Source organism: Bubalus bubalis, chromosome 22 (assembly GCF_019923935.1).
Source record: "Bubalus bubalis isolate 160015118507 breed Murrah chromosome 22, NDDB_SH_1, whole genome shotgun sequence".
Taxonomy (NCBI): domain Eukaryota; kingdom Metazoa; phylum Chordata; class Mammalia; order Artiodactyla; family Bovidae; genus Bubalus; species Bubalus bubalis.
The window spans coordinates 51,336,689-51,364,382 of NC_059178.1; positions in this window are offsets into that span (position 1 = coordinate 51,336,689).

Consider the following 27,694-nt stretch of genomic DNA (forward strand, 5'->3'; position numbering starts at 1 on the left):
GAAAGATTTAAGTCTTCTCAAACAGTTTTGTCAAATAAGTGTCTGAATATATAAGCTCAATCACAGATGGATATTCTCAGCCAGACTTTATGGTTAATAGATATTTAATGAAAGAAGAAAGGAGAGCTTGTTCGAATTACTTAAGCTTCATATTAAGTGAAGTCTCTGCAGCTTCCCAGGTGGTGCTAGTGGTAAAGAACCTGTCTGCCGATGCAGGAGACATAAGAGATGTGGATTTGATTCTTGGATCAGGAAGATCCCCTGGAGGAGGGCATGGCAACCCACTCCATTATTCTTGCCTGGAGAATCCCATGGACAGAGGAGCCTGGCAAGCTATCGTTGGGTTGCAAAGAGTTGATCTTGACTTAGCATATAAGCCAAGCCTCTAATGACCCTGTGCTCTTTTTGCTCTGCCATGCTACTGCATTTTGATATCTTATTTCTATGAGATAGCTCTCACACTGCCATTACTCAGATTCACTGATAGTTGTTTCAAGTTTGTGGTCTCCTGGGATAACAGACACTTTTGATGACTGACCCAGGCCCCCTAGTTTCTGTGAACATTAGTTGCTAATCGCTCATACAACCTTTTTCTACAACTTATTTCCCTTGACCAATGAAAGCCACCTCCTCTGAGAGATCTCCTACACTTGGTATCCTGCAGCCAATGACTAACACTTATGGGAGCAAAACAGGGTTAGCTAATTCACCTTAAGGTGAACTCCTATGCAGTATAATTTATAGTCCAGTCATCATCCTACTTGGATCAACCTAAGGACAGACAAACCTGAGACCTCATTCTTGCTCAGTCATCTCTGGTTCTCTCACTCCTTTTCATCTTCTTTGCTGGAAGAGCAATCTTCATGGTGCTATGTTACAACCACCCTCAAACTCAATTGCTTTAAAACAGTAGCATTTTGCTCACTAATTGAAATTTGGGTAGAGCTTGGGGACAGCTTTTACCTGCTTCTACTTTTCTGTAACCTGAGTAGCTAAAATCACCTCAAGGCTGATTATTGCTGATGCTGGTTAATCTAAAATTACTGCCAGCTGGAACAGACATGCTCATTAGACACCTCTTACTATCTCTACTTAATGGTTTTGCATAATCCCTCCAGCCTGCAGGCCTCATACCTGTTAACTCAACTCCCTGAAGGTATGAGTCACTGGAGAGAGAGCCAGGCAGAAGCTCTAGCTTTCTCATAGTTTAGCCTCAGAAGCCACAAAGCATTGTCTTTAACAAACTCTCCTGGTTTGAGCTATGCCAAGTCTGGTTTTTCCAGTAGTCATGTACAGATGTGAGAGTTGGACTATAAAGAAACCTGAGCGCCAAAGAATTGATGCTTTTGAACTGTGGTGTTGGAGAAGACTCTTGAGAATCCCTTGGACTGCAAGGAGATTAAACCAGTCAATCCCAAAGGAAATCAGTCCTGAATATTCATTGGAAGGACCAATGCTGAAACTCCAATACCTTGGCCATCTGATGCCAAGAACTGACTCATTGGAAAAGACCCTGATGCTGGAAAAGATTGAAGGCAGGAGGAGAAGGGGACAACAGAGGATGAGATGGTTGGATGGCATCACCGACTAGATGGACATGAGTGTGAGCAAGTTCCAGGAGTAGGTGATGAACAGGGAAGCCTGGCATGCTGCAGTCCATGGGGTTGCAAAGAGTCAGACACAGCTGAGTAACTGAAATGAAGTCTACCCAGGTTCGGGGGAAGGGAAAATGATTTATTTATTTTTGACTCTTGAGATACATACAAGGTTCTGAAAGAATGTATGTGGACTGGACAACTTACCACACTTCAATAAATACATTTATTACAATACTTATTTCAAGCTTTCCTCTGCTACTGCTGCTGCTGCTAAGTCACTTCAGTTGTGTCCGACTCTGTGTGACCCCATAGACGGCGGCCCACCAGGCTCCCCCGTCCCTGGGATTCTCCAGGCAAGAACACTGGAGTGGGTTGCCATTTCCTTCTCCAATGCGTGAAAGTGAAAAGTGAAAGTGAAGTCGCTCAGTCGTGTCTGACTCTTAGCGACCCCATGGACTGCAGCCCACCAGGCTCCCCCATCCCTGGGATTCTCCAGGCAAGAACACTGGAGTGGGTTTCCATTTCCTTCTCCAATGCATGTAAGTGAAAAGTGAAAGTGAAGTCGCTCAGTCGTGTCTGACTCTTAGTGACCCCATGGACTGTATAGCCCACCAGGCTCCTCCATCCATGGGATTTTCCAGGCAAGAGTACTGGAGTGGGGTACCATTGCCTTCTCCGAAGCTTTCCTTTATGAAGCCTAATAAAAGCTATTAGGAAAAGTTAATCAGTCTCTCATGTTTCTAATGTTTTACTAGAGCCTGCAATTACTTAAAAATATTTTTAGTAATGCTATTTCATTTATGATAAACACTCAAATTCTGTCAACATAAGCTTAGTAATTTTATTATGCCTGTTGACTTTACAGACAGTACCAGTGGAAATGAATCAAGCAATAATTTATCCTCCTATATCATTATGTATTTTGTTAAGAATTTTTGAAAAATATCCCAATCATTACACATTTGTGGTTTTTATAGCATTCCTCACAGTTATAATCAAAAGTTTGTCTTCTTTTAGGATTTTATATATTTTCTATGACTTGGAAAGTGAAATTTGATTACATAATACTGCAGGAATAAAACAAAATTTATTTTTATCTCAAATGGATGCAATATATTATTTAGGAAAAAAAAAACAGTGAAGTAAAGGGCTTTTATTCTATAAGCATTAAATTGGAGATAATAGATGGAATCAAATTGTCCACTGGGGAACCATTTTATTCCAATGCAGAGTAAGAGGAAATGGAAAATAAGAGTTTCTTAAAAGCCCTGGAGAGATCCTAATTTTTGATCAAAGCATGTGAGTTTGAGTAGCCATAGAAGAATATTAAGGATGAAGGATAAATGGTTGTGTTGGATGAATCACAAGAGAAGCTGAGTAACAGAAAGAAAAAGTCTATGTATTGCAGACTGGCCTGCCATGGAATTTATAGAGAATAAGACTGAGCCAAAACTGGCCTAGGTTACCAAATTTATTTATGGAAGTCCCCCACACTGTTTTGGTTACGATGTTTCATCATTTGGATGTATAAATAGGTCATTTTCAATTATCATCTGTGCTATATTTTGCCTTCCTGTATTTCATGGTTGCACCAAGTTATTTTCATACCAATGTACATGTAAGTAATCTTTCAGCTTTACAATCTGGAGCAACACAAGTTGTTGATGTTAATTACTCCTCTGCCACCTGTGTTTTCAGTGAAATGGCTTGCCAGCTGACTTAGGTTTAACTCTTGTTAGGTTTAGAACTTCCAAGATTTTTTTTTTATATGTGAATAACTTAGTGAAGCATGATAAAATATTTACTGATTCAAATGAAAATATTTCTCAGTGCTCACTAAGGGTTATACCCACTATTTGGTGTTTTATAAAAGTAAATGTAACTGATTCTCAGAATTGCCCAAGGAGAGTGATATTTGTTCCTGTTAATAAATGAGAATGTGAGATTCAGGAAAACTTCATTTATTTTAGTGGGTCAAAGACATGGTGAAATTTAAAAGCTGAGGTTTTAACCCAATACTTACTATGCTGCTATTGTCATTTGAATTGAATGAAATAAGAAACTACTGGACAAATGACTTTGGAATTCTAAACAATATAACGTAGGAAAATTGATTTTATCTAGGGTCTCTTAGTATGTTAAGTAGTTCTATTACCTCTGTTCCTCAATGAAAAAATATTTATATATGCAGTTAATACATATAATAAACATATGTATAAATAAGTAAAAATATATAAATTTATATATATGCATATATTTTTTCTTAGTCTTTTTTGTTCCTGAGTAAGAGCTAAGTATTTTTAGGCAAAATTAAAACTTCAGATTAATTTTCAAGAAATTTAATTTGTTTCCCCATCACTTGGACTGATAAATAATACTGACTCTTTATATTTTGATTCTAATTTGTTTTGTCTTTTCGTAAGTTGTGAATCAATCGTAACGCTATACCAGGTATTTACATAAAGCATTAGAAGAGCATGAAATTAACCCTTGTAAAATTTGATAAAGTCTGTGACTAGGAAGTAATTACTCTCCCAAATGAAAAGACAACCAACCAGAATGGGAGATATATTTGCAAATGTCGTGAATGACAAGGGCTTAACTTCCAAAATATACAAAACAACAATTACACCTCAACAACAACAACAAAACCAATCCAAAAAAATGGGCAGAAGACCTAAATACATAGTTCTTCAAAGAAGAAATATAGCTGGTCGATAGGCACAAGAAAAAATGTTCAGTTCAGTTCAGTTCAGTCACTCAGTCGTGTAATGCAACCTGGCAACATTTAGTAAAGAAAAAATGTTAAACACTGCTAATTATTCAGTTCAGTTCAGTTCAGTCGCTCCGTTGTGTCTGACTCTTTGCAACCCCATGAATCGCAGCACGCCAAGCCTCCCTGTCCATCACCAACTCCCGGAGTTCACTCAAACTCATGTCCATCGAGTCAGTGATGCCATCCAGCCATCTCATCCTCTGTCGTTCCCTTCTCCTCCTGCCCCCAATCCCTCCCAGCATCAGGGTCTTTTCCAATGAGTCAACTCTTTGCACGAGGTGGCCAAAGTATTGGAGTTTCAGCTTCAGCATCAGTTCTTCCAGTGAACACCCAGGACTGATCTCCTTTAGAATGGACTGGTTGGACCTCCTTGCAGTCCAAGGGACTCTCAAGAGTCTTCTCCAACACCACAGTTCAAAAGCATCAATTCTTCAGTGCTCAGCTTTCTTCACAGTCCAACTCTCACATCCATACATGACCACTGGAAAAACCATAGCCTTGACTAGACGAACCTTTGTTGGCTAATTATGAGAGAAATGCAAATCAAAACTACAATGAGGTATCACCTCACATCAGGCAGAATGGCCATCATTAAAAAGTCTGCAAATAACAAATGCTGGAGAGGACGTGGAGAAAAGGGAATCTTTCTACACTGTTGGTGGGAATGTAAAGTGGTGCAACACCTGCAGAAAATAGTATGGAGCTCCCTCATAAAACTAAAAATAAAGCTACCATATGATTTAACAATCCTACTCCTGGGCATATATCTGGACAAAACTATAATTCAAAAAGATACACACATCCCTATGTTCATAATGGCACTATTCACAATAGTCAAGACATGAAAATAACCTGAATACATGTCCATAAATGAATGAATAAAGAAGATATGATACATATGCAATGGAATATTCAGTTCAGTTCAGTCGCTCAGTCGTGTCTAATTCTTTGTGCCCCATTGACTGCAGCACGCCAGGCTTCCCTTCTATCATCAGTTCCCGGAGCATGCTCAAACTCATGTCCATCAAGTCAGTGATGCCATCCAACCATCTCATCCTCTCTTGTCCCCTTCTCCTCCTGCCTTCAGTCTTTCCCAGAATCAGGGTCTTTTCCAATGTGTCAGTTCTTTGCATCAGATGCCCAAAGTATTGAGTTTTAGCTTCAGCAGCAGTCCTTCTAATGATTATTCAAGACAGATTTCCTTAGGATTGACTGGTTGGATTTCCTTGCATTCCAAGGGACTTTCAAGAGTCTTCTCCAACACCACAGTTCAAAAGTGTCAATTCTTCGGTGCTCAGCCTTCTTTATAGTCCAACTCTAAAAACCCATACATGACTACTAGAAAAACTATAACTTTGACTAGATGGACCTTTGTTGGCAAACTAATGTTTCTGCTTTTTAATATGCTGTCTAGGTTGGTCATAGCTTTTCTTCTAAGGAGCAAGTGTCTTCATTTCATGGCTGCAGTCACCATCTGTGGTGATTTTGGAGCCCAAGAAAATAAAGTCTCTCACTGTTTCCATTGTTTCTCCATCTATTTGCCATGAAGGGATGGGACAAAATGCCATGATCTTAGTTTTCTGAACGTTGAGTTTTAAGCCAACTTTTTCACTCTCCTCTTTCACTTTCATCAAGAGGCTTTTTAATTCTTCAATTTCTGCCATAAGGGTGGTATCACCCTGCATATCTGAGGTTATTGATATTTCTCCTGGCAATCTTGATTCCAGCTTGTGCTTCATCCAGCCTGGCATTTCACATGATGTGCTCTGCATATAAGTTAAATAAACAGGGTGACAATATGCAGCCTTGACGTACTCCTTTCCTGTTTTGGAACCAGTCTGTTGTTCCACGTCCAGCTCTAACTATTGCTTCTTGACTGGCATATAGATCTCTCAGGAGGCAGGTCAGGTGGTCTGGTATTCCTATCTCTTTCAGAATCTTGCACAGCTTGTTGTGATCCACATAGTCAAAGGCTTTGGCATAGTTAATAAAGCAGAAATAGATGTTTCTCTGGAATTCTCTGGCTTTTTTGACAATCCAGTGGATATGAGAAATTTGATCTCTGGTTCCTCTGCCTTTTCTAAATCCAGCTTGAACATCTGGAAGTTCATGGTTCATGTACTGTTGAAGCCTGGCTTGGAGAATTTTAAGCATTACTTTGCTAGCATGTGAAATGAGTGTAAATGTGTGGTAGTTTGAATATTCTTCGGCATTGCCTTTTTTCTGGGATTGGCATGCAAACTGAACTTTTCCACAGTTCCACCTGTGGCCACTGTTGACTTTTCCAAATTTGCTGGCATATTGAGTGTAGCACTTTCACAGCATCATCTTTTACAATTTGAAATAGCTCAACTGGACTTCCATCACCTCCACTAGCTTTGATCATAGTGATGCTTCCTAAGGCCCACTTGACTTCACATTCCATGATGTCTGGCTCTAGGTGAGTGATCACACCATCATGGTTATCTCAGTCATTAAGATCTTTTTTAATATAGTTGTTCTGTGTATTGTTGCCACCTCTTCTTAATATCTTCTGCTTCTGTTAGGTCCATACCATTTCTGTCCTTTATTGTACCCATCTTTGCATAAAATAGTCCCTTGCTATCTCTAATTTTCTTGATGAGATCTTTAGTCATTCCCTTTCTATTGTTTTCCTCTATTTCTTTGCATTGATCTCAGAGGAAAGCTTCCTTATCTTTCCATGCTATTTGTAGGAACTCTGCATTCAAATAGGTATATCTTTGCTTTTCTCCTTTTCCTTTTGCTTCTCTTCTTTTCTCAGCTATTTGTAAGGTGTTCTCAGACAACCATTTTGCCTTTTTTTATTTCTTTTTCTTGGGGATAGTCTTGATCACTGCCTCCTGTACAATGTTAAAAACCTCTGTCCATAGTTCTTCAGGCACTCTATCAGATCTAATACCTTGAATCTATTTGTCACTTCCACTGTATAATCCTAAGGGATTTGATTTATATCATACCCGAATGTTCTAGTGGTTTTCCCTACTTTCTTCAAATTAAGTCTGAATTTGGCAATAAGGATTTCATGATCTGAGCCACAGTCAGCTCCCGGTCTTCTTTTTGCTGACTGTAGATTCAGTCTGTGGTTCTCCATCTGTGGTTGCAAAGAGTATAATCAATCTGATTTTGGTATTGACCATCTGGTGATGTCCATGTGTAGAGTCTTCTCTTGTGTTGTTGGAAGACGGTGTTTGCTATGACCAGTCTGTTCTCTTGGCAAAACTCTATTAGTCTTTGCCCTGCTTCATTCCGTATTCCAAGGCCAAATTTGCCTCTTACTCCAGGTGTTCTTGACCTCCTACTTTTGCATTCCAGTCCCCTATAATGAAAAGGACTTCTTTTTTGGGTGTTAGTTCTAGAAGGTCTTGTAGGTCTTCATAGAACTGTTCAACTTCAGCTTCTTCAGCATTAATGGTTGGGGTAGAGGCTTAGATTACTGTGATAGTGAATGATTTGCCTTGGAAACAAACAGAAGTAATTCTGTAGCTTTTGAGATTGCATCTAAGTACTGCATTTTGGATTCCTTTGTTGACCGTGATGGCTACTCCATTTCTTCTAAGGGATTCTTGCCCACAGTAGTAGATATAATGGTCATCTGAGTTAAATTCACCCATTTCAGTCCATTTTAGTTTGCTGATTCCTAAAATGTTGATGCTCACTCTTGCCATCTCTTGTTTGACCACTTCCAATTTGCCTTGATTAATGGACCTAAAATTCCAGGTTCCTATGCAATAATGTCTTTACGGCATCAAACTTTACTTTCATCATGTCACATCCACAACTGGGTGTTGTTTTGCTTTGGCTTTTCTCTTCATTTTTTCTAGAATTATTTCTCCACTGTTCTCCAGTAGCATATTGGGCACCTACTGACCTGGGGGGTTCATCTTTCAGTGTCCTATCTTTTTGCCATTTCATACTGTTCGTGAGGTTCTCAAGACAAGGATACTGAATTGGTTTGCCATCCTTTTCTCCAGTGGATCATGTTTTGTCAGAACTCTCCACCATGACCCGTCCATCATGGGTGGCCCATACAGGGCATGGCTCATAGTTTCATTGAGTTAGACAAGGCTGTGGTCCATGTGGTCAGTTTGATTAGTTTTCTGTGATTGTGGTTTTCATTCTGTCTGACCTCTAGGGATAAGGATAAGGGGCTTATGGAAGCTTCCTGATGGGAGAGAGTGACTGAAGGGGAAACTGGGTCCTGTTCTGATGGGTGGGGCCATGCTCTGTAAATCTTTAATCCAATTTTCTGTTGATGGGCAGGGCTGTGTACCCTCACTGTTGTTTGACCTGAAACCAAACTATGGTGGAAGTAATGAATATAATGGCTGCCACACTCAGTGCCCCCAACCCTGCAGCAGGCCACCTCTGACCCATACCTCCACCAGAGACTCCTGGATACTCACAGGCAAGTCTGGGTCAGTCTCTTGGGGTCACTGCTCCTTTCTCCTGGGTCCTGGTGCACACAAGGTTTTGTTTCTGCCCTCCAAGAGTCTGTTTCCCCAGTTCTGTGTGCTCTGTTGTGGGGTTAATGGCGACCACCTCTAAGAGGGTTTATGCCTCACCCAGGTCTGCTGCACCCGGAGCCCCTGCCCCTGCAGCAGGCCACTGCTGATCGATACCTCCACAGGAAACACTCAAACACTCAAAGGCAGGTCTGGTTCAGGCTCTATGGGGTTTCCTGGTGTGCAAAACGTTTTGTTTGAACCCTCTGATCATCTGTGGCAGGGGCAGGTATAGGGTTTGATTCTAAATATGATTTTGCCCCTTCTACTGTCTTGCTGGGGCTACTCCTTTGCTTTTGGATATGGGGCATCTTTTTTTGTGGGATCAAATATTCTGCTGTCAATGGTTGTTCAGCAGCAAGTTGTAATTTTGGAGTTCTCGCAGGAGAAGATGAATGCACATCCTTCTACTCTGCCATCTTGCAAGCATCCGTTCTTGATCCAAAAAGAACTTCAAAACATTTATTCATATTCCTTCTTTGAAGTCGCTGTTTCCATATGAGCTCTCAACCACCAATGGAATATTACTCAGCTATGAAAAATGAAATAATGTCATTTGCAGCAATATGGATGCAACTAGAGCTCATTACACTAAGTGAAGTAAATCAAAAAGAAAAAGACAAATGCTACATGATATTGCTTTTATGTGGAATCTAAAGTATGACACAAATGAACCTATCATTGAAACAGAAACAGAATCATGGACATAGAGAATACAGACATGGTTGCCAAGGGGTGGGTGTTGGATGAGGGATGGAGTGGGAGGTTGGAGTTAGCAGATGTAAGCTTTTATATATAGAATGGTTAGATAATAAGATCCTACTGTATAATACAAAGAACTATATTCAATATCTTATGATAAACCATGATGAAAAAGAAATTTTTAAAAAGGATGTGTGTGTATATATATATATATATATATATATATATATATGCATAACTGAAAAACTTTGCTGTACAGAAGTAATTATCACATTGTAAATCAACTATATGTCAATAAAAATAATTAAAAGTATAAAAATGAAATAATCACTCTGTTGTTTTGTAAGTGAATACTAAGTGTACAACATTTTTTTTTTGCTTTGTTGCCTCATTGACTTAAGTTTACTCAAGTATCTAATCCAATATTTTATATAAGGAAAGTTTCCAAACACTAATATCTACTAAGATATCAACAAGAAACTCATACAATAATAAATGCTAATAATAGGCACATATCATTCTTAAATAACCAGAGTTGGGTATAGTACAACAGATTAAAAGTTGGCATTGACTAAGGGTCTGAATTGCAAACCTACCCATTCCTTAGTGTTTGAAGACTGTTTCTTGAAAGGAGGTCATATTCTTTAGCTCACCTATGGTGGCATTTATGAAAGGCAACTATTAATATTGTAATTTGCCAGACAATATTCTAAAGCCAGGAACTGCAAAACAGGTTAGTTGCTCTGGTGTGTTAAAAATATCCTCTTTTTCTAACATTCCAATCGAATCATCTTTAAATTCCATAAACTATTGCTAAATGTCTCACAAATGAGAACACAAGTTCTGCACACACTTTTGCATTGTGTTGGCAGGGACCAACAAGTCAGTCAATAAATATTTATTGTGGTCCTAGTATACTTTACTAGGTATCTGTTCTAGGGGATGGAGTTGTGAACTTGAATAAGTTTGCTGAAGAGCCAAGACCTCAATCTGAATATAAACTCCCCCAAAACACTGCCTGATAGCTAAACTACATATTAATGGGGAAGACTCCTGGGACACAGGGAAAAGCAGGTCAAAACACAAGAAGATTCTATCCTTGAAGGACAGAATTTAACTGAGATTTTCCTGTTATTTTCTGAACACATTCATCAACCCATAGGCAGCTTAAGCAGCAAAAAGTAGAAGACTTAGCAGCTTGAAATATCAGAATACAAACACTGAGGCTGGCAAAATGGCTAGAAACTTGGCTGGAAGAATCCCAGAGGAGCTGCTGTGAGTGTACAATTCTGTGCATAAAAGATGCCAAACCCTTCAGCACTCAACTGTGCAGGCCAGGGGAGACCACGAGGGGCCACACTAATAAAGCAGCAGCTCTAAGCTTTAAAGCCAAGAAGAAAGAACAGCTGTTCACATCACCAGGGGGACAGCTTGTAGGCTGAGTTTGCTCAAGAAAACTATCCTCTAGAATAAAAACCGGTCCTCACTCTTTGGTCCCTACTCTTCAATGAGTGATTAATGTATGGCAGAAAGTGAGAAAAAATACAAATGAGTTTTAGTGAAAGATGGGATAATGGGAGAATTATCTAACCCATCAACTGGGCATTCAAAAGAGAATACAGAAATTAGGAAAAGTCAATATGGGAACAGCTAAGAGTTTTTCCAACTAGTCCATTCTGAAGGAGATCAGCCCTGGGATTTCTTTGGAGGGAATGATGATGAAGCGGGTGATGGACAGGGAGGCCTGGCGTGCTGCCGTCCATGGGGGTAGCGAAGAGTCAGACACGACTGAGTGACTGAACAACAACAAAACAAGAAAGACCCATGTTATTCAAGCTCTGTGCTTCTCTGCTTCTCTCCTATAAATGGAGGGTTAGGTTATGAGCCTGCAGGTCTCTTCTGTGTCAACTGTCTTAGATCCTGAGCACAAGTTCCTGAGAACAGAGTTTAAAAAAAAAGGCCAAAAGTCTCAGTACTTTGGCCACCTCATGCAAAGAGTTGATTCATTGGAAAAGACCCTGATGCTGGGAGGGATTGGGGTCAGGAGGAGAAGGGGATGACAGAGGATGAGATGGCTGGATGGCATCACTGACTCGATGGACGTGAGTCTGAGTGAACTCTGGGAGTTGGTGATGGACAAGGAGGCCTGGTGTGCTGCAATTCATGGGGTCACAAAGAGTCGGACACAACTGAGTGACCGAACTGAACTGAACTGAAGAGTTGAGATTTCCACCCGAATAAGAAGGACAGGGAAGCCTGGCGTGCTGCTGTCCATGGGGGTAGCGAAGAGTCGGACATGACTGAGTGACTGAACAACAAAACAATAAAGAAAGACCCATGTTATTCAAGCTCTGTGCTTCTCTGCTTCTCTCCTATAAATGGAGGGTTAGGTTATGAGCCTGCAGGTCTCTTCTGTGTCAACTGTCTCAGATCCTGAGCACAAGTTCCTGAGAACAGAGTTAAAAAAAAAAAAAAGGCCAAAAGTCTCAGATTTTGGGAACAGAGTAAACAGGAGGAAAAATGACATAACTTCTGCATGTTTTCTGTGTTCTCTGGTTCTCTTTTCCATTTAGAGTCCCTCTGACTATGACGGGTTTCTCAGTGCCAGCCCAGCTCAGGTTCATGATTTTCTAGGCAGGAAAGCAGCCTCCCAGCTCCACCCATCTAGAGGCCTGTGCCTTTTTAGACTTCTGTTCTGTAAGATTCTTTGCAACCACAGCTCGCTGACATCCTCTAAGAAAATAAGTTTTAAAAGTATCTGATTATGTTAATTACAGTGTTTTGTCACCAACTTCTGCAACTGGAGACAGAAATTCTATTTGTTATTTTTTTTTACACATGATACATCACAATAAATTAAATTTTAAATAGAATGAAGATGTTACTACCTATTTTAAGATTTAATACCTGGTGGTTAGTATTTAGTATTTATAATTTCAGTTAATAATTAGGGTTTTCATAATAACATAAGAAATGAGTATCTGCCTCTCTTTTGCTGCCTCGCATTATAGGGTCATCATTACCATCTTTCTAAATTCCATATATATGCATTAACATATTGGTTCTTTTCTTTCCGAGTTACTCCACTCTGTATAATAGGCTTCAGTTTCATCCACTTCATTAGAACTGATTCAAATGCATGAAGTAATTAGCCTCCAATTAAAATAAATAAATTGAAAAAAATAACACTTCAAAATAAAGCCCAGAAACAGCAAAAAAAAAAAAAAAAAAAAAAAAAAAGAGAGAGAGAGAGATGAGCAATTTCACTGAGACAAAACTTAATTACAAAAAATTGTGACCAGATATTGATTATTAGTGTCTACATCTCCAGGATCATTTGCCTTCTCCTATCCATCTTCTTATTCACAGTATTTCTATTAAGATGATACAAAGATTATTTGGAGGAATTGATATACCATAGTTACTGAAGTAAAGCCTAAGGTATTTTAGAAATTGATATTGAGTAATCAGAATTGTTTATACATGGGAAATACAATATCAACTCCTGTTAAATGGATAAACCTGTTTATTCACATCCTTCTGAATTTCATGGAGAAAATTATGTTATTATGTTCCCTGCAATATGGAGACTAAGTTTTTCAAATCAAAGTCTTTCTATTGATTAAAGTTCTATTTTAGAGCGATATATATATATATATATATATATATATATATATATATATATAATGTATATATTTGGAGAAGACAATAGAACCCACTCCAGTACTCTTGCCTGGAAAATCCCATGGATGGAGGAGCCTGGTAGGCTGCAGTCCATGGGGTCGCTAAGAGTCGGGCACGATTGAGTGACTTCACATTCACTTTTGACTTTCATGCACTGGAGAAGGAAATGGTAACCCATTCCAGTTCTTGCCTGGAGAATCTCAGAGACAGAGGTGCCTAGTGGTCTGCCATCTATGGGGTCGCACAGAGTTGGACATGACTGAAGTGACTTAGCAGCAGCAGCAGCAGACTTTGAAGAGATATTCTTTATAGTCTGCAGTCTTTCTGTAGAATTTAAATCAGGTTTTTAATGTTTTTTTTTTTATTTTTTCTGAGAATTTTTGTGAATGGACTTTCCTTTTTTTTTTTTAAGATAGACTTTCTCAGTTCAGTTCAGTCACTCAGTTGTGTCTGACTTTTTGTGACCTCATGGACTGCAGCACACCAGGCCTCCCTATCCATCACCAACTCCTGGAGTCCACCCAGACCCATGTCCATTGAGTCAGTGATGCCATCCAACCATCTCATCCTCTGTTGTCCCCTTCTCTTCCTGCCCTCAATCTTTCCCAGCATCAGGGTCTTTTCAAATGAGTGAACTCTTTGCATCAGGTAGCCAAGGTATTGGGGTTTCAACTTGAGCAACAGTCCTTCCAATGAGTAGCTGGGTCTGATTTCCTTAGGATTTACTGGTTGGATTTCCTTGCAGGCCAAAGGATTCTCAAGAGTCTTCTCCAACACCACAGTTCAAAAGCATCAATTCTTCAGCCCTCAGCTTTCTTTATAGTCCAACTTTCACATCCATACATGACTACAGGAAAAAGCATAGCTTTGACTAGACAGACCTTTGTTGGCAAAGTAATGTCTCTGCTTTTTAATATGCTGTCTAGGTTGGTCATAACATTCCTTCCAAGGAGCAAGCGTCTTTTAATTTTATGGCTGTAGTCACCATCTGCAGTGATTTTGGAGCCCCCAAAATAAAGTCTGTCACTGTTTATATTTGCCATGAAGTGATAGGACCAGATGCCATGATCTTCATTTTCTGAATGTTGAGTTTTAAGCCAACTTTTTCACTCTCCTCTTTCACTTTCATCAAGAGGCTCTTTAGTTCTTCTTCGCTTTCTGCCATAAAAATGGTGTCATCTGTGTATATGAGGTTATTGATATTTCTCCCAGCAATCTTGATTCCAGATTGTGCTTCATCCAGCCTGCCTTTTCACATGATATACTCTACATATAGACTTCCTCAGCATGGTCTTTATGATCGTCCATTACTGGACGACTAACTCTTGAGCTACAATCTTAACTCCTATACTCTCACAACTTCCTGTTTACAATGATGCTATTTGAAATTTTCAAATACATGGAGCTCCTTTCTGCCTCAAATCCTCACACAGGTTCTTTTTGGTTTGACAAGTTCTTGCCTTCCTCTGTGCCTACTCTTTTGTATCTTGTAGTACTCAAGGCAAATTTCACTTTTCTAACATGTCAAGATCAGAATTTTCTATTTCATATTCGTGTAACACATTGTACTGGTTTGACTAGTTCTTGAAAATATTTGTTGTTGCTAAGTTGCTAAGTCATGTTCGACTCTTTGTGACCCCATGGACAGCAGCAGGTCAGGCTTCACTGTCTTTTAATATCTCCTGGAGTTTGCTCAAATTCATGTCCATTGAGTTGGTGATGCTATCTAACCATCTCACCCTCTGTTGCCCTCTTCTCCTTTTGCCTTTAGTCTTTCCCATCCTCAGGGTCTTTTCCAGTTAGTTGGCTCCTCTCATCAGGTGGTCAAAGTATTGGAGCTTCGGCTTCAGCATTGGTTCTTCCAATGAATATGCAGGGTTGATGTCCTTTAGGATTGACTGGTTTGATCTCCTTGGTGTTTGAGGGACTCTCAATAGTCCTCTCCAGAACCACAATTCAAAAGCATCAATTCTTTGGTGCTCAATCTTCTTTATGGTCCAAGTCTCACATAAGTACATGACTACTGGAAATGCCATAGCTTTGCCTGTATGGACCTTTATTGGCAAAGTGATGTCTTTGCCAGGATGTGCTAAGCAAATTGGGACTTAAAGAATGTGTGAATGCAAACTCATTTTTGTCTTGCATTTGAGCAGTTAAAATTATCTAAGGGTTTCATTATAGATTTTCAATTTCTACTTTTCCTTTGACTGCAAGTATTATATTTCAATAGATTATGAACTACTGTTTTAACCAATTCAAAATAGAGAATATCACCATATCACCAAGGATTCACTACATATGTCCATTAGAGTCTCTTGTCATATTTTTGTTTTTCTATAATTAACACATATAAAGTAAATGGCACGAAAAATAAGTGCATTAACAATGTGGATCTACATTGTCAATGTAGGATTAGGTTGTACTGCTTAGTCTGATTGCATTAACATCTGTGTATCATTTACAATTATCTTTTTGCCACTTATCTGCATGATCTTTGTTATCAGTAAGAGTTGGAGATCGATAACTTGGATGAGGTCATTAAAATACATATGTATACCATTATTCTTTCCGGAGTTTATCTGATTTTTCAAGTAAACTGATAAACCTTCACTAAATTGAAATACATATGGTCACTTTCATATGCTTTAAGTGAGAATATTTCACTATTATGTTTCTGGAAAGGATGTTTGTAATATGGATAAAGAGGCTTGCACATAGTCATTATACAGTAACTCAATTTCTAGTAATTCATCCTATGAACATAAATAGATAAATCCACAGAGAAATAAATATATATATATTTTTGTATAATATTTAATGTGTTACAACAGCTTAGAAAAAAGTCAACGTTCATCAGTATGAAAATGATTATATAAAATTAGTATATCCACACAGTGTAATACAATGTAAAGATAAGCATACATTCAAAAAATTACATTTTTGATCCTATGATAATCTGGTAAATGATGATGTAAGGGTAAGTGAAAGCTGATGCAAATAACAGATGCAATAAAATGTCACTTAAATATGAATGCTTATTTTATACACCTATATAATACAATGCTAAATGAAAAATGATTTAAAATAGTACATGTGAAGGTACAGTTGCTGAAAGTATGCTCTGCATGGTATGTACTCTATACCTACATACACTCACACTTATAAAGAAGACACTATCTCAAAAAGAAATATATCAAATATTAATTATGTTTTCCTCTGCATAGGAATTATGTATAATTTTTCTTACCTCTACTTCTTTGTTCTGTATTTTCTAAAAATAACTCAATGAATTGAAGACTGCATATGTTTTTTGCTAACATAATATGATGGCATATTATTTTAAAATTTATCTTACTTCTATATTATAAATTCAGCAATGGCAGTGTGATTATTACTTAAAAACATTTTTATCTATTCCTTGCTTAGCACTTGTGAGGCATAGCACTCATGTACTTTTTACTGTACAAATACATAGCAGAGCATAAGTTTGAAATAACTTCCTTTTTTGAGATTTCCATCTTATTTTTCTTTCTTTTACAAAGTATTCAGGAATAAATAGATTTTTGAAAGAACTATCCATATTGTATTTCTCATGTAGTAGGAAATAATGTGCAATCTATACATTGATTTTTATATGTGAGATCTTCAAAGACTGCTGTGCCTGACTCTCCTGTGAGTTACCGTTTTCCTTTGAGTTTTTATCCTGCCTGAAAGATACATGAAGATGGAATTTTTATGTTAATGTTGCATTTCTGAAATGTAAATATCTTGATCTGCAGAGATTTTATAGGCTCAAATATCATTTTTTAAAAATCTCCTTTAGTTAAAAAACTTTGTGAATAAAAAGAAATATGTTGATTAGCAAATAAAGATAATCAGCACATAGAAATCACTGAGTGTCATTTTATCTGGCTATTAAAATAATCATCTGTTGCCAATATTCTGCATTTCACTTCAGAAAACAGCTTGCTCTGGAAAACTACAGAATAATCCATACAGATTCTGACTTCACAGAAGTGTGGAAAGCAGGGTAAGCTTTGTACTTTTCAACTGTAAGTCATCAGAATATGGTGACAGTGAGAAATGTGTTCTAGAACCAAACAGCTGAAACACCAGACTCACTTTTTTTCTCAATACACTCTCCTTGATTTGTTTCTATGGTACCATTTTCTCTCTGTTTTTCCTCTGTCTCTCTGATAGTTTCTTTGTGAACTCCTGTTAGGCAGGGGAATTATGATGAAGTAGTACAAACAGGGGCTTCCCTGGTGGTCCAGTGGCTGAGGACACCTCACAATCCCAATGCAAGGGGCCTGGGTTCAATCCGTGGTCAGGGAACTATATCCCACATGCCGTCTTGGGCTTCCCTGGTAGCTCAGTCAGTAAAGAATCTGCCTGTAATGCAGGATTCGATTCTGCCTGTAATGCTGGGTTCGATCCCTGGGTCAGAACGTTCCCCTGGAGAAGGAAATGGCAACCCATTCCAGTATTCTTGCCTGGAGAATCCCATGGGTAGAGGAGCCTGGCAGGCTACAGTCCATGGAGTTACAAAACTAGGACATGACTTATTGACTAAATCACTACCACAGCACAAAGAAGGGTGGAACTATCAAATACTGAATTATTCGCCACTAAACAGGCAACCTTTCATTAGGTTATTTAAACTAACCCTCATCTAAATAATTTAATAACTTTAGCATTTTGTCAATTTACTCATTTTAGAAGGTAGCACTGGAACTATCCCTGGCTATGTGAGGATAAAATGAAAGTCTTTTTTCTCTAATCTTTTCTAGGCTAAGCCTTATCATAGTTTAAACTGTACAACTAATATTAGACTAGACTCTAATATTAGACAAGGTTCCAACAGGCAATGAAATTAAATCTCTAATACTGGCGTAGTCCCCTTGTTTACATTTCCCTGGACATCTTTAGATGTGTGGTGTGCCAGCTATAAATTGACACACACACATAAAAAACTATTAAGATTATTCCAAATTAACAGATACCAAATCACACATCTCCTAAACTCACAGAAAAGAAAGAGGATGAAAAAAATAATTAAATAAAACATTTCCCTGCTCCTACTCTCTGCATACTTAAGCAGAATATATTCAAACTGCTAAGAAAATCAAAGACAAAGAGAAAAACTAGAAGGCACAGAGAAAAGACACACAGAGGAAGACATATAAGAATTTTAATTGATATCCACCACAAACTATGCCAACAAATAGAAGTTAGATCCTCTTTAAAGTGATAAAAATGTTAACACTGAGTTTTATTCAAAGCATAAGTGTAGCTCACAAAGTGTAAAGAAATAAATACCAAAAGGTATGAGTAAGAATTCAAGATCTCTTCCATCCCCCTGTCCAAGAAACAAAGGTTTCTATGACCCGTTTTAGGAAGGAAAGGGAGCAACTCTCTTGTATCTCTTAGATTTAAAAAATTGAGACACAATTTACATATTACATTGTGAATGTTTAAGGTATAGATTGTATTGGCTTGACACTTATATGTTACAATATAATTAGCACTGGAGTGTAGGCTACCTCCTCTCTCACATCACATAATCATTTCATTTTTGTGGTGGGAACAATTAAATTCTAGTTTCTTAGCTCTGATGTTTATAATACAATACTATGTCCATAATCATTATGCTGTGCATTGGATCTCTAGGACTTATTTATCTCCTGACTGAATGCATGAGAGATTCACACTCCCTTTCCTCCCATCATCCCAAGGGCAGCAGTAAGAGAGTGCGAGGAACCATACAGCTGTTACCTGTTTTCTAAGTGAATAATGATAACCTGTCTGATCCAGAGCACCTGTGTTTTCATTCATAATAAAATCACTAAAGATAAATATTAAAACCACAACCATACCTCATCATACTTGAGCTATCCCTCTCTGGGTCCTCAGTAACTGGCTCACTTCAAAAAGAAAAGAGCTTTAAAGCATAATTGACAACAGAGCAGCTGAAATCTATGAAAGCTCCCAAGACCAAGAGTTGGGTAGAAGTGAAATGAGAAGGTTACTGTAGGCATTGATGAAACAATGAGTGATGCAGTAGCCACTCCCAAAACGGAAGTGTGCGCTGCTCGCTCATGAGGCTCTCTAATCAGTGTATAAGGTATGTACATACACACACATAATATTTACAACAGATTGGATGATGGATCATTTTTAGTGGAATACATATGTTTTCTCTCTCTCAGCATGATATAAGCTTGGAGCTTAAAATGCATTTATTATGTCCCTCTCTTTCCCCTTTTCAGGTTTAATCTAGGCAGAATTTAATCAGCTGAATTTAGTGTTTGTAGCCTATAGGTTAATCCCTATAATGTAGGGTCATTGTGGTTCAACCAGACAAGATAGAGAAACCTCTTGAGTAAAAAAAATTGAGGTCAGAGACCTCAATTTTTACATTTAGACCTTTTTAACATACTGTTCAGTGTAATATTTTAACCTCTCATTTTAAAATTGGAAGATTGAAATTATAATTCTGACCCTACTGAGTTAGGATAAAGACTCATGATTCTGGCTGAGTGCTACCTTCTAAAATGAGTAAATTGACAAAATACTAAAGTTATTAAATTATTTAGATGAGGGTTAGTTTAAATAATCTAATGAAAGATTGCCTGTTTAATGGTGAATAATTCAGTCTATTATAATTGTGAAATTATGAGAGCAGAATACTATAAGGATTATGTTGAATCATTGCTAGGTTTGGATTTGACTTGTTAATTATGTTATCCCTTGTCCACTTATAGTAAATAATAGTCATCGCTTTGCTATATTCAAAACCAGTTCAAATAGAATTATAGCTTATTATGGTATCATTATCCGAAAGAAGAGAGGCTCACAAAATATGTTGCCCATCACTCACTGAGTGTAAGCTAATACAGCTACTATTCTTGCTGAATGCTATTCCTCTCATAACAGAAATGACAAGACATAATTTTCCTTCCTTGTCTTATCCACGGTGGCAACAGTATGATTCATAGCCAGTCTCTTATCACTTTCTCATACATTTCAGATCTGTTATACACCCAGGCTCCTACACCTTTACATGACGTCTATGAAGTAACTCATTTTTCTGCTTATTTCATTCCTGACCTCATGCACACTACATGATTGGTTCCTATGTGAATATCACTCGAAAGCCTTCTTTAAGCTATCTGATGATGATTAATATCTTTTACTTAAAAAGTAAAAGATAAATAAAATATAGTATTCCAACTATGACATTCTGGAAATGGCACAACTACCAAGATAGTAAAAGGTTTAATGGTTGACAGAGTTTGGGGGATGAGCAGATAAAGCACAGAGGATTTTTAGGACAGTGAAAAAACTCTGTGTGATACCATATATTTGTCTAAATCCGTAGTATGCGTAAAGCCAAAATCAAACCATATGTAAACTAGGAACTTTTGGGGATTGTCTAGTGTCAAAGCAGGCTCGTCAGTTGTGACAGATACACTGACACCTCTCTGGTGGGGATATTGACACAGGGAGACCACGCGCGTGTGAGACAGCAGTTACAGGAGAGATCTTTGTGCCTTCAGAGTTTACTGTGAACCTTAAACTGCTCTAAAAATAAAGTTAAAAAAAAAGTAAGGAAATGAAAGCATATGGCAAGACTGTCACCTAGAGAGCAGAAAAGAGGGAAAGAAAGTTGGACTAATGATCTGACTTGGGTCATACCCTTCTGCTGTATTATACATTAAATATTCGAACTTTACCCCAGAAATCCTTCCCAAAGGTCACTTGTCTCTCATCGTATTATTTTTTTTTCTTGAAATACCTTAGATAGAAGGACAGTGCATCTTTTCCCAACTACATATTTTTCACTGCCTCTAGGAGAAGGCATCCTATTAGTTGGGGTCCAGCTATTCTTATTAACATTATTTTGGATGCAGAAAGACCAGAGATGACTCTCACTTACTTCTATGATGGTAACATTTGCTTCCATACTCAGAAAAATAAAGATGAAAAAGCTATTTCAGAGTTAATGGATAATAAACACATTATGCATATGAAATGATAGCTTCTCCACCCATGATGGCAAACTTCATCGTCTGTCATGGTCTTTCTCCATTCTGACTCTAGAGCAGTCTGTGAACCTATCACAGAAGAGCAGTCTAGGATTCTAGTTGCTCAGAGTTGACATGAAACCACAGACTTACCAAGGAAACTTCATGCCTCTTCTTCTAAATAGAGTATGGGAGATATTATTTTTTGCCTTTATTAATGAAATATGAGAAGAAAATAAAAGTAAATATTTTGATTACATATTATCCCATTCTATATTCCAGAAATGAAAATTGTATTAAGAATTGGCTTTATATTTAAAGTACAAAAAGGAACTGAACATTATTATAAAAACCAAGGTGTTTATGTCCCCATTAATTACATAATTTGCAAGGTTTTATGATGCCTTATGATTTTAAATTGATCCTGTTTTCATCATTGTTGTCTAATATGTTGGATATATATTTCTGCATAAAATGGATCCAAAAAGTTTGACTTAAACAATAACATATTGTTAAGTTTCTGAAGGTTTATTAGGTTGGGTTAGGCAGTCATTGCCTGGTATGTCTCATATTGTTGCTACCAGATGGCAGCTGGAGTCATCTATAGGCTGGATTGGGCTAGAAGTTCAAGGTGGCTTTTCCCCTCATATGCCTTGTAACTGTAGTGGATGGTTACAACAGCAAGTAACTGGTTAAGTTCATTCTCTTTACATGGCCTCTATTTTTGCCTAGGATTATCATAATTCCTTACATGGTGGTTGGCTTTCTCCAGGGCATGTTTCCAAAGATCCAGATGGAAGATATAAATCATCTTATGATTTAGCCTTGGAAGAAATTTAGTACAACTTTTACTGTATTATATTGGTCAAAACCCAAATGGAGAGGGGCTATACATGAATGTGGATACCAGGAGGTGAGGTTCACCAGGGGTCCATCTTTAGAGTTAAGATAATACATCTGCTTAGACTCTTGTGCTGGAATATAAAATGTTAAAGAAGAAAGGTATCAATTTAGAATGGGAAGAGAATTACCTTGGTCACAAAGGTAGATTTTGGAAACAATTTATTGATAACTGATTCTTTGATTAGGAAAACACAAAATAACTGAAGAAACCAAATAAGAACCTACATCTTCTGGGTTTTCTTAGGTAAATTGTTACAAAAATGAATTTTGTAAATGCACATAGAAGTTTAAATGTAAATGTCTTCTTAGTGAAACAGGTCATATTTTATATTTGATACTCAATAGAGCATAAATCATACCTGAGGTTGCCTTATTATTTCATCCTAGCACAGTGCTAAGAATTTAATAGGTATAAAATCTTTGCTCATAAAATACTAATAATGAATAAATGCATGTGCATGAATAAATGTATTTCAATTTCAAACTGAATCTACATTATTCAATGTGATACTGAGGTACCAGTTAGTTTAATTATGTTTTTTTTTATCCAGTAATTCTGTAGTTTATGAAATATGTTTACATTTAACAATGAAAGAACAGGCAAATACCTGCAGGTGGTATTTGTAAAAGGATTTTTTTCTCCCTGAATCCACAAATAATGCATAATATCAATGAATGGATTCTTCTCCCCAGGTAGCAGTCTTCATTATCCTATTGTTTATATAATTGAGTTGGTAATGCATCACATTATTATTTAATGTCTATTGAGACTTAATTGTAATTTCAAATCCACAGTGAATAGAGAATATAACTTTTATCCCAGTGTGTTTGCAGTCTAATGGATTCTTCTTTTCTGTGTGGGAATTCAGTGTTCTTGAGTCAAAATGAAACTCTGTAGGCATTCAAAATAATTATCACAAAATATGAAGTACAGATCATATTTAATTACAAGATGGCCTCTTTGCTAAGTCTACAAACTCAAAGCTATAGAAAGAACCATATAGAACCAGTGACTGATAGATTGAAGTCAATATTCAGTTTTGTGTTTGTGTGTAGGAGAGAAAAGGAACATATGTGATTGTATGTGTGTATATATGTATCTCATTTTGGAAAGCAAACTGCAAGGGCGCAGTTAGGAAACAAATTTTCATTGTTTATCCTTTGCACTTAAGGATAGTCTGATTGCAGAAGAAATAAACGTTGCTCAATTTTGTGAAATAAATTAAGTATAAATACCTAATTCGACATGCCACTAAAAATACTTATTTAAAAAAATAAGCTCCTACTAGAGCTATATGATCTTCTTACATTTTTGAAGTTGTACAAGATTGATAGTGTTTTAATTCTTTAAAATTTGGTAGAATTTACCAGGGAAGTCATAAGGCCTTGCAGATTTCTTTGGATGAATGATATTTATTACAAATTAAGTATCTTTAAAGACAGAGCTGTCAGATTTTGTATTTCCTATTGAATTTGTATTGTGAGATGCTTTTCAATTTCTCCATTTTTAAGCCATTTGATGTTTTGCCACATAGGTGATCATAATGCTTTCCTATTATTTTTAATGTCTATTGGATGTATGCTAATATCCTTACTTTCATATCATATAGAGGCAATTGTGTTCTTTGTCCTTCTTTTGCTAGTCTTTGATCAAATTTATCTTTTAGAAGGATGAATTTTTGGCTTAGTTAACTCTCTACTGTATATTTTTTACTTGGTTTTCTACTTTGGTAACCCTCTGCCCTTGGTGACACTGTTCTACTCCCTTAGATGTTTCATTTAATTAATTATTCAAAATTAAATGGCATGGTAACTATAGTTAATAAAACTGACTGTATACTGGGAATTTATTATAAGAGGAGATCTTGAGTGTTTTCTCCACAAAAAGAAAATTAGTAACTGTTTCAAATAATAGGTTTTCTAATTAACTTGCTCATGATAATCATTTTACAATGTGTATATATATTAAATCATCATATTGTATGCCTTAAATGTATATGATTTTTATTTGCCAACTGTGCCTCAGTAAAGCTGGGGGGTATAATTCTCAATAAATACCTCTTGATCCAAAAGAAAAAAAGCAAACAAAAATTTAATGTTTCCCTACAAACACCATTTTAGCTCTATACAACAAATTTTGAAATGTTCTCTTAATCATTATTTGGAAATATTCTCTAATTTCCTTGTGATCCCACCACTGAGGAAAGAATCATTGACTTTGAAGATGTGTCAGTAAAAACTTCCCAGTCTGGTATGTTTAAAAAAAAAAAAGAGTCTCAAAGGTCATGACAATTTAAAATAATATAGCATATATGTGATTGGACTATCAAAAGAAGAATGAAACAATGGAACAGAAGAAATATTTGAAGTAATAATGCCTGAGAATTTTCCAAAATTAATGACAAACACCAAATCATAGATACAGGAAGCACAGAGAATTCCAAGTTAGACAAATATCAGGAGGTCTATACATAGTCATATCATATTCTGACTGCAGGGAAGCAAAAATAGAGAAAATTCTCTAAGAAGCAAAACAAAGCAAACAAAAACAAACCCCAAGAGAAACAAAAATAACTTACTTATAAAGGAGGGTGACACCCACCCTGAAGAATTATTGTAGAGCTAATACAATCGAGACAGAACAACACTGTCAAAATAATAGACAAGTAGGTCAGTGTAACATAATAGATAGTCCATAAATAGATCCACACAATATACTCAACTGATCTTTAAGAATCAAAGGCAATTCAATGTTGAGAAACAGTCTTTTCAACAACTAGACTTCTATAAGAAAAAAACAAATGACTGCAGATACAATCTTTAAACTTTTCACCAAAATTAATTCAAAGAGGATCACAGACCTAAATATAAAATGTAAAGTACAAAGTTTCTAGAATAAAATATAGGGTAAAAATCTATGTGACCTGGTTTTAGTGAGGAGTTTTTATATGCATCTCCAAAAGCAAAATCCATGAAAGAAAAAATTGATAAATTAAAACTTATTAAAATTAAAAACTGCTCTGAAAAAGGCAAATTGAACACACAGCACACATTGGGAGGAAATGGTTACAAAGCACTTACCTAACAAATTATTTGTATTCAAAATATAAAAGAATTCTTAAAACTCAATTATAATAAAACATTCCAATAAAAAGTAGATGGGTCAAAGACAGAAGCAAATATCTCCCTATAGAAAACACACATAGCAAGTACATAAAAAGAAGCGTGATATCACTTGTCATTAGGATTATAAATTAAGACAGTTAGATATTACACACCTATTACAATGGGTAAAATCTAAAAAAAAAAAAAAAATCAATTCTAGTGTTGACAAAGATGCAGAAATAAGTGAGAGAAAACCCTCATTCATTGCTGGTGGGAATGCAAAATGGTACAGCCTCTTTTGAAGATAAAGTTAAATATAGTTTTAACAAAGATCTACCAATTGTTCTCACAAGTATTTCCCCAACAGATCTGAAAACTATGTCCACTGCAAAACCTCCATATGAATGTTTACAGTAGTTTTATTTATAATCACCAAAATGGGAGGCAACCAAGATGTCCTCCATTAGGTGAATAGAAAAATAAAACTTAAAACATACTTACACACCCATACACACACATGTATATTTGAATTTTGTTCAATGATAAAAATAAGTGAACTACCAAGCCACAAATATACTTGGAAGAAACTTAAATGCATATTTTTAAGTTGAAAAACTCGGTCTGATAAATCTACAAATTTCATGATTTCAATCATATGACATTTGGGAAAACATAAAACTGAAACCATACAATAATCATTGCACATTGGGGCTTTGGGGAAGGAGGAAGAGGGAGGAATAGGTGAAATGCAGATGGTTTTTATTGGTAGTCATGCTATTCTGTATGATACTGTAACAATCTATACAAGACAGTATGCATTTGTGAAAACACATAGAACCTTACAATTAAAAACTGAACCATAGCAAATACACATTTCAAAAAATCAGCCAGAAGATGAGGAAATCCCAGGGAAAAAAATGCAGATTGTGACAAGAGAACTTACTTGTTTTACAAATTTATGAACCAATCTTACTGAGGGATGTGAGGGACAATGGTATTGACCTAAGTAAATTTTGAAGTGAGTCAGTCTGAAAGACTGAACATAAATGGAACTGTTCATAAACTCTATGCCCTAGATGAAGAGGATATTTCCCACAAAGTGTGGCTTAAAATCTTTAAAGCTACTACAAATGCACAATGGAATTAAATAACAAATGGATGCTGGATGGTGAGAAACAGGTTTTACACATTTGGAGTGTGAAATGACATACAAAGGGAAAAGGCTAGAATGGTCTATGCAAGAATGAATTAAAACTGGAAACAGCAGTATAAACTCATGTATTGCTTAATTCAGATTTAAAGTATTGTGCATAGAAATATTGATAGATATGTATATATATGTGTGTGTCAGTACACAGATACCTATTTCTTTATTGTTGGATGAACAAACTTAAAAGAAATGTCTCCCTGGTTGCAACAAATACACCTAAAATCCAGATCTTGGTTTCCATTCCCATCATCTACTAAAAAGAATCAAAGTTCCTTGGAGGAATGGCTGATTCTAGAATGGAGGCAGGAAATATACAAAATGAACTTGGAGCTTCTTGAGGGCCAGAAGTAAGGAAATACTCAACACACAGCACACACACACACACATACACACACACACTCATGAAAAAAGGAGCAGCAGAATTGAAAGAACACTAATCAGGAAAACTCGAACAGCAAAATAAGTGAAATATTATTGAATTATAACCCACAGTATAAAATATCCATGAATCCCAACTAATAAATGTTTGAATGGATTCATTAATAGGAAAAAAAAATTTCTTGTGCAGAATAATTCCAGATAATTTATGTAGACACTCTGCTTTTAACTCTCCAAGTGTATGCTGTGCATAGAGACTTCCCAAGGGTACAGTCTGGAAAGGGTGTGGGAGGAAGAACTTGACAGAGGAGAACCTCACAGATACCATCTCAACCAGGTCATCAGATCAATGTCAGCAGTGCTAAATCAGACAGGTAGTATGTATCCTTGATATGATGTGATGAAAATGGAACTCTATCTCATTGGTTTTGGTTCTCCTTCCAATATCTCATATTTTCAATCTTACAATGAAAACATCAGATAAATGCCGAATTTGGGCATCCTACAAAATACTGGTCAGACCAGTACTCTTCAAAATATTCAAGGACATCAAGATAAAACCAAGTCTGGGAAACTGCCAACACCAACAGGAGCCTGAGGAGACATGATAACTACGTGTAATGTGGCAACCTGGATAAGATTCTGGAATAGAAAAAAGTGAATACTAAGGAAATGAGAAGTATGCATTTCAGTTAATAATGCATACATTTTGATTAATTATTATAAAAATGTACCATATTTACATAAAATGTTAATAGGGAAAAATGGGGGGCATGTAGGAATTTTGT